Here is a 12,909-nt window from a genome sequence, read left to right on the forward strand (position 1 = left end):
TGCTTGGGAATTAATGATAATATTTGCGTAATTTTACAAATCATCTAAAACACATTCAATTTACTTTAAAATGGTGACTTTTATAATTACATTATATCTCTAAATAGAAAAAATTCTGTAGGACTTCTAATGCTGACCATGACATAATTATTATATAATAATTACCTTCCAACTCTTAACCACTGTAAATTTGAGTGATAAATGTGTTAGAAACTTTTGAAGCATCAAGAAACAGGTTGTAAGAAACTCTTATTTTTTGAGAGAGGGTAAGTATGTTAAGGAAGCCTCATTTTTTACCCTTGAGACTTCCTGAGCTAAGAAGAGTTAAGTAATCTAGTGCAGCTAAAGAAATTTAATAAATAACTAATAAACCCAGACCCCCTGCCATAAAGATGATTACAATTCATAATGATCCTCTTTTAGAGTACCCTGCTGGCATGGTTTGTAGAGGTTAATCCAAAGGTGGTGCATCCTTGGCACTTTGAATCGATCAATCAGTGGCTCTGTGGAAGAAAGATGGGCAATCTTCTTCCATACAGTTTAAAGTTTCCTGAAAACCCACTGGAGGGTTATCTATGAGCCAGTTCCAATTTGACTGTAATGAATTTGAGTTGTTAAATTACCACATATCTGAGACTGTACATCTTTATGAAAGCAGACACTCTTTCTTTTTTGGGGTGGCTGATGGATTCAATTACTACAGAATTCCTGGTACCTAAAGCAATTCTTTCCTTTCAAAAATGTAGAAGTAGTATTCAACAGAGAGGTTTTGCAGTGTTGAGGCAGCTACTCAGCTGGGTAAGGATAAGTGTGCATGTGATGTCTTAATTCCTTACTGCTGCTATAATCAAAACCCCCAAACAGATTGCTTTAACAATTAGAAATTTATTCTTTTACAGTTTAGAACAGCAACAACAGTTAGAAAGCTGGAAATCCGAATTCAGTGTGCCAGCTCCAGGGGCTGGCTCTTTCAGTTCTGCAAGAAAGTCTTTATTTCCTTCATAAACTACAGGCCTGGCATTCACTGGAAATCTCCATGTATCCTTCCCTTGTAGTCTTCTCTTGTATTAAGTAGCTTCCTCCTACAGCGGCCAGCATCCAAAAAGATACACTTCACTCTAGAAGAGAGTCCCTTCTCTCAGCTTCATTTTTCCTCCCTTTCATCTCTAGTGAGATAAAAGGTATTACAGGTTACATTGTGGTCCTTTACATCTTTAGGCTGTGATTTGATCAAAATATTTTTCATTCTGCACTTAATCCTTTTACAACTATTTTGCTTATCAAACCCTGGGAGATCATTACATGGCTTTAACATGAAATCATTTCATACATGTATTTTAGGAAGGACAAAAGTTCTATTGACCATGATGGTCTCCTTAGCTATGGTTTGGGTGTTGTTGTTACATGCTATCAAATTGACTATGACTCCTAGTGACTCTATGAAGAGTGGATCTGAATTTTGCCGTATCCTGTGCCAACTTCACCATCACTTACACACTTAAGCCCATTTTTTTTTCAGTCACCATGTCAATCCATTTTGTTGTGGTCTTCTTCTCTTAAGCTGACCCTTAAATTTTCAAGCATGATGTCCTTCCCCAAGGACATGCCCCTTCTGACAACATGTTCAAAGTATGTGATACAGAGTTCATAATCCTTGCCTCCAAGGAGAATCCTGGTTGACCTTTCTCCAGACCATGAGACATTCGGTACTCTTCTTCAGTACCACGATTCAGAGGCATTGCTTTCCTTCTGTCATCCTTAGTCATTATCCAACTTTCAGATTTGAAGCAAGCTGTTGAGAAGGCCATGGCTTAGATCAGGTATACCTTGGTCTTTAAATTGAGTAATTGAAAACTCATTAATCTAGTACTTTGGAGAGGTCCTGGACAATAGATTTTCCTAGTGAAACACATCTTTTGATTTCTTGATCCCTGGTACCAAAGGTGTTGATAAAGGATCCTAAGATGGAATTATTGACAATTCCAATATATGCTATCCATCTATCATGATGTTTTTTATTTGCCTAATTGTGAGGACTTTGTTTTCTTAATACTGGGATGTAATCCATATTGAAGGTTCGAGTCCTTGATCTTCTGCAGGAAGCCCTTCAAATCTTCCTCACATTTTGCAAGCAAGTTTGTATTACCTATATAACACAGACTATTGCTGAGTCTCGCTCTAATCCTGATGTCACATTCTTCATAAAGTCTGGGTTATTGAATGATTACTTCAGCAAACAGATTGAGTAGCTATGGAGGGAGGATATAGCCCTGACACACAACTTTCTTGATTTTAAACCATGCCATTTCCCCTTGTTTGTTCACACACTAGCCCCCTTTTCTAAAATAGATTCACATGAGCACAATAACATGTTCTAGGATTCCAGTTCTCAGTGATAGTCATAATTTGCTGTGATCCACATAGTAACTTTGCATAGTCAATAAAACACAGACAAACATCCTTCTGATATTTTCTGCTTTCAAACAGGATCCATCTGGCATTGTTGTCATTGAGTCTAGTACATAGGACCCTTTGCAACCAACAGATCTGAACCAGTCTTATCCTCTGCAATTCTCACACAATTGTGTGTCAAATCAAATGCGATCTGACATTAGCAATGATATATCCCAGGTACCATGGTTACTTCTAAATTGAGCTTGAATAGTACATCTAGGAAAAAAGTGCTTGAGTAGTACATCTCTGTTGAGATGTTATTGTAGGCATTTTTAATAACCATCAGAAAGATTTTGCTTGTATGTGCTATTAACACGTTGCCACACACTTTTAAATTGACAACCATGCTTAGAAACACATTTTGCTGTCATTTGCAGCAACGTGTTCATTATATTGTTCAGTGATTTCTACAGTCTGTTGAATCACCTTTTTTGGGGAATAGGAATAAACATGTTTCTTCCAGTCAATTGATTAGTAGTTGTATTCCAGGTTAATTAGCACAGTCTGGTGAGCATGTCCAGGGCTGTGTCTGTCATTTCGTGTATCATTGATTCCTCGGATTTATGTTTTGCCAATGCTTTCAATGCAGCTTGAACTTCTTTTATTACCATTTATTCTGATCATGTGTTACTTCCTGACATGGTTCTATGTCAGTCAATTATTTTTGCCACAGTGACTGTGATTCCTCTTCTTCTGAGTATCTTCTTGTGAAGCTTCCCGAATCATTCAAGACTTTACTCATGGCATCCTTCAGTATTGTAACTAGAGGCTTGAATTTGTTCAATTCTTTCAGTTTAAGAAATATTGAGTGAATTATTCTCTTTTCATTCTTAATTTGCAGTTCACTGTACATTTCATTATAATCACTTTGTTTTGCCTTCTTGGGCTAGATTTTGTGTACAGGTTACGATTCCATGAGATCTAGCAGGGAATAATTCCCCTGAGGCAAAGTGTGAATGAGATTCCAGAATTTTTATGTGTTGAAGGGAAGGAGAAATAAAGGAAAGAAAGAGAAGATAAACCAGGAAGAACAGAAGAGCTGAATTTGCTATTTAGCACTAGTGATTATATGACTGTGGCAAGTTTTAAATTTTCAAATGATCAAATGAAACAAAAAACACATGTGGTATTTATAAAAATGTATTGATTGACAATGGTAACCTACAATACTGAAGAGAATTTAAAATAGAAGGTGTTAAATATGGCGTATTCTTTCTACCTGGAAGATACATTAACTGTGGAGAATCCTTGTAAAGTGTGAATAAGAAGACTGTTAAATCTAAGCATTCTATTCTGGAATATATCTAGTTGGGTAAATTTCTCTCTCTCTCTCTCAGTGTGTGTGTGTGTGGGGGGGGAGGGGTTGTAGTTTTGTGAGAGAAAGGGAGTAGAAGTCCTAGATAGAATGGAGAGTAATTAAAAAATCATTTTATACTTAATATCTTCCAGAATAAAATTCTTTCAAAAACACACATTTCCTCAAAAGATCAATCATGTTAATTTATTCACATAGATGGCATTCTTAGTTTAGATTCAAATGAATCACAGTTATACTCAAAACAAAAAAGTTTAAAGCAAAGAATTAATGCACACAGAAGTTAGTCAACCTTTTGCAGTTTATAGATCATCCTATTGTCTTTTTTAATTGAATAAATTCTACATCTTCTAATTCCAAACATTTATTTATCTATTGTCTGAACAAAAGGCCAATTGAAATTGAGGCTGAACAAACCTGAGCCTGGTCTTATCACATTAACAAGTGATTTTTAAAATTGTTTTAACCTTTTTGTGTGGTTAGTCATCACTATGAGCACCACTAACTCTAACTAGATACTTGTTCTTTTGCCAAATAATGTCACTCTAAATGTGTGCAAATATCAATATCACAGTGAAATTTAGAACCTCAAATCTGACAAGGTGTGACCACATGCATGGTAATGAAATTTCATCTGCTCCTTTAAAACTTCTCCTCTAAAGATGCTTTATTTGAGGAGAAATGGAACCCATTTAAGTCTAAAATATCCATTCATAAGGGCTATGAAAAAATAAACTAAATTGAAAAAAAATCCTAGCTCTAAGTATATATGGGTTTGTTATTCACTGAAACTCATTAGTAATGTTTTCTAAGGAACTAAATTTTTTAATACATTATGTATGAGAAAGCAAAGTTCCACTGTGTTGTATATTAGGTTAAACCCTTTAAAATAAATACTAGACAGTGAAATTCATCACAATATGCCTCCATTTAACATTTTCCTGCAGCTAATGCTCATTTTTTAAAGGGCTGGCTAGGAGCCCACAGAGGATCATGTAACACTGAAAAAAAGAACCCAGATCCCTGGAAAACATTATGGAGACATTCCAATGTATTTAATTTTTTAAAAAATGATATTTGTCAAATTGTTAGCCATCTACTAGACTATGTTCTCTGTGAATATACCACCATTTTAACGTGCTGATAGTGCATATTATTGGCTTTCCCACGAGCCAAGGATCCCCGGTAAAATATTTTCCTACCACATAAGCCACTACTCATCAACTATGTCAAACAACAATTTCATCTTTGGATACTGAAGTTCCAAGTTGGCTAAATTCAATAAATAATCAAGAGATATAGAATGTAACCATACAGTGTTTTAAGCATATTTAAATCAAGCTACATTACACACAAATATTTAATACATTTGTCTTAATCACATATATACAAATCCATTAACTATCATCTTTAGTTAATACGTTACTGTCCCATCTTTATCCAGAATGGATTCCAAATGCATAGAGAAATACTGGAATATAAATTTGCATTTGTGGAATAGAAAATTTATCAAATTAATTGAAGTAAGTTCTATTCTCCTTGCAATAAGTTTTTAATAAACACACAGGTGTATGAAAGAGGTTATTTTATGTCTTAAAGATTGCTCTCAATATTTTGAAGGATGAAAGTTTCACCATTTCCTAGAATGGACACTTAATATATAACTTTTCTTCTACTTCAAATTTCTCTCCTCTTATCTCTTATATCTAATCCTTTCTTTACAAGAATGTCACATCGTTTCCAGTTACATACATCGATCTTTTAAAATTAAGCATAAGGATCATCTCTTCTTAAAAGTCCTTCTAGACTTGCAAAGGAAAATTTAACTTTTTCCAAAGATTTATGCAGACCTAACAAACTTGAGTAAAAAATTAACGCACTTGGTACCAGCAGTCAGGAGACTAGGAGATGTATTGTATTGCATTAATGAAGTCTACAGTTAGGGATCTCTCCAAAATTTTAAAGTATAAGGATATCAATTTAAAGATTAATGTGAGCCTGATTCAGGCCATGGTCTTTTCAATCACTAGCTATTCATGTGAGAGAAATGGAACATGAATAAGAATGATAGAGGAAGAATTGGAATCAATATAATTGTAAGTTGTAGAGTTGGAGAAGAGAACTGAATATCTCATGGACTGCAAAAAAGAGCTAACAGATATGTCTTGGAGGAAGTCCTTGGCAAAGCTCCATCTTTCAAATTTGGGCATGTTCCTAGGAGGTCTATTCCTGGGAAAAGCACATCATACTTGGAAAAGTGGAGGGTCAGCAAAAGAGAAGAGCCCCAATGAGAGGGATTAACACAGTGACTGCAGCAATCGGTTCAAGTGTGTCAGAGATGATGAGGATGGTACAGGACAGCACAGTATTCAGGTCTCTTATTCTGGTATTGCATGACTTCCTTGAATGATCCAAGAGGGTCTGTTGATCCAAGATTTGCATGATTTTATGCTAGAAACATAATAAATCAAACTTTTTCTTATTTCCTTCGAAATATTCCTTGGTCTTTTTGCCCCGTTATGTGTTATTTCATATTACTACTCCCTATCTCTACAGTAATACAGAGAGTGTTTCTCTTGTTAGACCAAGATTGATTTAGCTAAGTGTAGTCAGTCACACGCTCACTGCTATCAAGTGGGTGCTGATTCATAGCTGACCCTCCCGAGGATTTTTTTAAATTCCACTTGGAGGAGTTGCTCATCTTTCCCCGTTGGAGCTGCTTGTGGATTTGAATCACAAGACCAATGTGGTCCTTGAATTAGCAGTTCAACTCTCTACAGAGTATGTCATTGAAAAGAGCTATTGTGGGAAGAAGGCAAGAGTTTATTTTTGTGTAAAGAATAAAGCATCATCTTCCCCAAACATTTGTGTGACTAATATTAGATAATTTATCTTTGGACACACATAATGAATGTTAAGCATTTCAGTTCTTTAGTATATTTCAAATTTTTAAACAGATACATTAAAGATTTCATTCATACAATCTTAAAAGATGTTTACATTTCTTTTTAAAAATTTTTATTTCATCATACTTTAAGTTAATCTGGAATCTTTTATAATTTTGGGTGAAGTATTAGGAAAAAGAAATAATCTTACTCTAAATCAAACTGTATTTTATTAATTCAAGGGCTTTTGAATCAATAAATGAGTTTTCTTTCTAATCCATGATATTTTTCTAGAAATACTTACAGGTAATTACTCTACTTAAAAAAAGTCAATATAATGGAGAATTTTCTAATGCATCTTATAGTGCTTTAATTTTAATTTCAGTCTATGCTTTGGTTTTTATGGTCACTAACTTTTTGCCATCAAGTTGAAACCAACTCCTAACTAACCCTCAAACTGGTTTCTGAGGCTGGGAATTACACAGGAGAAAATTTATGATCTTTAGTTCATGGAGACAATGTTGGATTCAAACCACCAGAGAAGCATGGCTTTTAGGTTTTCAGTGAAACTCTGCATGGACTATTCCATCAGAGCTCCCTAGGGTTGATGGCTATTAAATGTAATATATTGCATTTGGTTTTTGGCTTGCTAAGTATTGTATTTGCTCTAATATTCAGAAAGACCTCCCAAGAAATGTCGGCAAATAGTTAATCATCCCTCTTTATTCTCTTGTGTGCTTTGAGTAGTTGTGTGTTTTCTTGCACTGTGTATTATTAACAGCTAGTCAGATGTTACCAACCCATCTGAACAATTGACGTCTATATCTATGAAGGTCTCTTTGTGTCATGACAATATGAATGTTTTAAAGGAGACTGCTTCAGTCAAGTTGTAAATGGATAGGGGCAGGAAAACAGAAGGGCGATCGAAGAGCAAATGCTTAGAAATTAGTTTCTTCTGATTATTTCGTGACAATACAGGACAACTGATAATACTTTGATTAAGATTAGGGGCTCATGCAATATTATTCAAAATGGGTGAACCTGGAGGACATTATGCTGAGTGAGGTATCTCAGTCACAAAGGGACAAATGCTATATGGTGCCACTGTTGTAGAATGAGGCTGGCATTGGGGTGGGGGTAAGACTGAGAAAAACTGGATGAAATATGTTTACGGCATTGAAGTCTATGGGGGAGAGAACAGTCTAAAAGTATTCTATTTTAGGGCATTATTTTTATTGTAGGAGTATGCAATGAGGGTTGCAGAGTGGATTATATTTGGGGGTAGGGGGTGAGGTTTGGGGAGGTGCGGGGGGAGGGATTGTGTACCAATGAGGGAGTTTTTCTTTTGCTTTTCAAGGAGAGGAGCAAATGGGGGGGGAGGGGTTTGTGCGGGGAGAAGGGTGCAACAATGAATGAATGGAATCCCAAAATCTCTGTAGATGTTCATTGAAATGAAAAATAAACAACCTAAATTTAAAAAAAAAAAAAAAGATAAGGGGCTTGGAAAAAAAAATTTTAAAAAAAGATTAGGGGCTTGATTTATGTGACAGAACAATTCATTTGAGATGTAAGCAACCTGAATTCAGACCCCAGCCTGCCATTAATTTCAGACATAATAGCTTTTTGGTATCTTAATTGCCACAAATGTTAAAGGAGCAAATTGGATTAAGATTCCATGATGTTAATCTTTAACTAGGCTGCTTTAATTCCCAAGCTAATACTATTTCTTCTATGCATTTACATTCAGAATATGAATAAAGGAGATGATAGTATTTACCATTATATTAGCATCAGGAAGTCCTGTTTATTACACTCATTATTTTATTTTTTATTATGTGCCATCTAATCAGAATTAACTCATAGCTGACTCTTCAGAGAGTTTTCAGAGGTAAAAATCACATCAAAAGAGATTGCCTGTCTTTATCACACAGAGCAGTTGATGGATTCAAATCTCTTGCTCTAATCATAATTACTACTTGAGTAATATTAACTATTATTATGATAGATTCCTTAGAATACAATAAATATAACTTGCAATTTTAAAGTTGTCAGGCACATTTTACATTTTTACTTTTTCAACGACAATTTATTTCAAAACTATATTCAGAAAGTACCAGCAGAAAGGAGTCACACTGTCAACTCAAAGAAATACAGTTCAAATTCACCAACTACTCTGTGAGATAAAGATGAACAATATCCTCCTGTGTGATTTATAGCCTTTGAAAATCTACTGGTTGGTTAACTATGACTTGGTTCCAACGCAATAGCATTTAATAATAATATTAAGAACATAACTGAATATCAGCAAGATTTCTAGATACTGAAGAAATAATACAGGAAAAGACCCTGACTCAGATCTGGTGCTCCACTGAGTTTCAGAGGCTGGCTGTCTATCTCTCATGGGAAGAGATCATTCATTGTTCTCCCAAGAAGGTACTGGTGGAACGACCAAAGAGGTACAGTCTTTGTGTTAGAATCACAATTTCCAGCACCACTAGAACTTCCTGTCAAGATTAGAGAGTGAAGAATGTAAAATTGGGAATATTTAAATAAAAAATAAAGATATTTTAGGTGTGATGATTGTCTTTAGGGAAATAAAGGTAGAATGATTCTTACAAGGAATGGTTGAATTATGGAATAGAAAGATGCTGTCATAGAGGGTTTTTCACTTCAGAAAAGGAGAAATTCGAGCTAAGATATAAATAATTCATGCTAAGAGGCAAAGAGCTAGGAAGGGGAAAAAGTAAACATCATACAAGGAAAACCTTACTGGAACAAATGGCTAGGCACTGGTCCATTTAGCAGGAAGACTGGTGATTCAAACTGAGCCAGAGCAGAACTATCTTGGAAGACCAGGCCTGGGGATCTGCTGTCAAAGTCCATAGCCTTGAAAAACTCATACAACAGTTATGCTCTACAAATAGGAGTCAGAATTGACTTGATGACCACTATCAACAATGACATGAGATCATACACAAACAAGGAGTGTATCCTTCAAGGAACAGAAAGGCAGTGGCATATGGGTGAAGCCAGAAGGATAGGCAAGGACCAGCTTGAAGACAAAATTAAATTGTTGATACTGAAATACCCAACCACAACTAAAGCTTTGAGACATTTCATAAAAAATAGTTATATCAAGGGAAATGTTTGGTTAATACTCAAATTGACTATCGGTACTTTTACGTTATTTATGATATGAGTTTGTGTATAGTAAGGCATGGACACGTATTAAGTAGGAAGGAAAACTTTTCTATAAAAATCTTATCCTCTTGTAGATATTGGGGGCAGAGAATGGTTAAGACTTCAGTAAACATTGAAAAATGCACTTATTTCTATATTGAAAGTTCAGAACTGAGTTTGTGGTAGGTTAGAGGAAGTTAAATTACCCTGTACAGGAGAAAAAAAAGTCTAGTCTATGTGATATGACTGAAAGACAACATACATTTTAGTACAGAAATCTCTACCACTTAAAATTGTTTTGCTTCCTTGTAAACTGTCTTTGTCTCACAAAACTTTCAGTTAAATCTGCTACAGTGAAACATCTTTACATATTTACTTTTTCAAGAAATCAAAGCAAAGGACTGAATGTCATGTTTCAATTGACTGAGGACAGAGAGGATGGAAATCATATGTGAGTGAGAGAGACTTAGAATCCTGTGAAATCTAGAATTTGAAGTCAGAAAAAAATCAGGGGAATAGAATCTCCTCAGAAAAGTACAGAAATTTAATAAGATCTAGAAAAGAGAGTTAAACCAGCATATAGGCTAGCCAAGTATTTATCTGTGAATTCACTTTCAATATCTAATCACCATGATTTCTCTCAAGGAAAAAGAAAAGAATGAGAAAGAGACATGCAAGAGAAAGTTTCCATAGAGAAGCTACAGGCATATCTCAGGTATATGATAGGTTTTGTTTCAGACTACTGTATTAAAGCTACTATTGTAACAAAACAACACACATGAAAGATAATGGTTTTCGAGGACTTACAAAGTCATTTTCTCCATCCAGAAGTCTACTAAGTGTACAACAGCATTGTTTAAAAGTTTGAAATATTGGGAAAATGATCAAAATGTGACCCAGAGACCGGAAGTGTGTATATAGAGTTGGAAAATCTACACAGAGAGATGGTATCAATGCAAGGTTTCCACAAACCTTCAATTTCTAAGAAATGCATGATTATCTGCAAAATACAATAATGTACAGCATAATAAAGCGTGATATATCTGCAAATGCATTCATGATTGCAAAACACCTAATCAAATTGGTGGAGAAAAAGAAGTCAAGTCAGATATTTAATACAGAGTCCAGTAGCCAAAATTATTGACTGATTGGCTAAGCTTCTCACTTTGCAACTACTCTCTTTGGCGTAATATACACATAGCCCCCAAAATAAATATTTAAGAGTAGGCCTACATTCACTTTACTCAAAATTCTGAGAAATTTATAAACACTTTTTTTTAGCTTTATCAGCAAGAGTCTCTGTGAATGACTTGTCCCATTTGCTCTGGGGTTCGGGAGTTTTAAGTGGGCGAGGGTTTTGAAGTGTTGAAAGATATTATAAAGCACTTACAAGTATTCAGCTAGTCAGACTGCTCAATTAGCTGAACATTTATAACCTCAAAATTTTGACAGGCATGATTCATGCAGGAGCGAGCCGTTGGACAACAGATGGCTTTATTGTAGGTACTCTAGCAAGAGCACACACAAAGCCTGGTGACTGGAAGTAAATCCGACGTGAACACAGAAAGAAAGTAAAACTGGGTTTAGGAATAAGGACTGTGCTTTTTAAAAGGGAAACTAGTGAGAAATTGAACTGATTTGTGATGATAGCATTTTCTTTTAATTTTTACTTACTCATATTAAAAACATATTTCTTTATGAGATTTACCCAAAGCAAAGCAGAGTATAAATAATCTCATTAAATTAGCAAGCTGCACTAACTCATATTACCATCTAAGGAAATTATTTAGAAATGAATAAAAGTGGAAGAGATCAGGCAGTAAGGCTGTGCTAATGAAAAAGCTAAATTCCTAGCATTTTGGTTGCTGCTTCGTGCCCCACCCCCCCTTCATCTTTGTTTTCTACAGTTAGAGTTTATTTAGTATTCTGGGGAAATATTTATTTCAGGTATATTTTATTTCTAGAGTGTTATATTTTAACTAAGGTGGCCTTATGCATTTTTAAAGAAATGAAATACTATACTAAGTTATCTAATAAAAACAAACTTTGAGATATGTACAGATTTTGTTTTCTGTTATTTTAAACTGAAGTTAATCCCAAAGAAAAAACTCATTTTGGAGAGGAAAAAAACCCAGAAATTTCTAAATTATTATTTATATGAACTTTCAGAACAAATACAGAATTGACTCAAAATAGAGGAGGTTCAGAGCTGTTGTACATAGGGTCACTCTGAGTGACAAGTGACTTGACAGCACACAACAACAATGGGAAACTTTTTTATTTTAATTACTTGGCTAAATAAAAACTTTTAACATACATCATAACCTCAATATAGGGATTCAATACTACACAAAGTTACACTGGCATTACAAAAAAAAATAATTTTGCAGAACAAAAAGCAAGTAAACAAAATTTCTCCCCAGTGGAAACAAGAATGCCTCAAATGAAAACTAATCTATGGCAAGCAACTTCTCTCCAATGAGTTCCAAACACTTGCTAATGGCCATGCTAAATATCCCATTAGATTAAAAGAAAAGGTACTGTTATCTTTATGCCTTGATAGGAAAACAAATATCCCACAACAGAGAAGAGTGGTACCAGTGACTAACTTTCCACTCATGTAGAATACACAACTCTGAAAAAATGGTTAGGATTGTCCCTGTCTCCTGAACTGATCCACTTTCAGGGTATTCCAGCCACCAGTCCAGGCATAGACTTTATACCCAAATGCCAAGCATTCAACTGAGTTCATCAGGGCAAGTGAAGAAGCAGGTGGCAGGGTACTGTCTCAGGAGTCCTGACTGTTCAAGAGAACATGCCTATTTGTGGTTCAGGAGAGCAAGTAGCAGTATGTATGGAAGATGATCTCCAAGCTTACTATCTTCATTTTATACATGAAGACAACTACTCACCAGAGGTTGTTGTTGTTATGTGCCGTCGGGTTGCTTGCAACTCATAGTCATTTCTCCCTGACTATACTAAATTGTTGTTGTTGTTGTTATGTGCCATCGAGTCGTTTCCGACTCATAGCGACCCTATGCACAACAGCTCTAAACCCTGCTCTATCCTGCGCCA

This window comes from Elephantulus edwardii, unplaced genomic scaffold, assembly GCF_000299155.1.
Source record: "Elephantulus edwardii isolate Elephantulus edwardi_28Jun2011 unplaced genomic scaffold, EleEdw1.0 scaffold00039, whole genome shotgun sequence".
In the NCBI taxonomy this organism is placed as follows: Eukaryota; Metazoa; Chordata; class Mammalia; order Macroscelidea; family Macroscelididae; genus Elephantulus; species Elephantulus edwardii.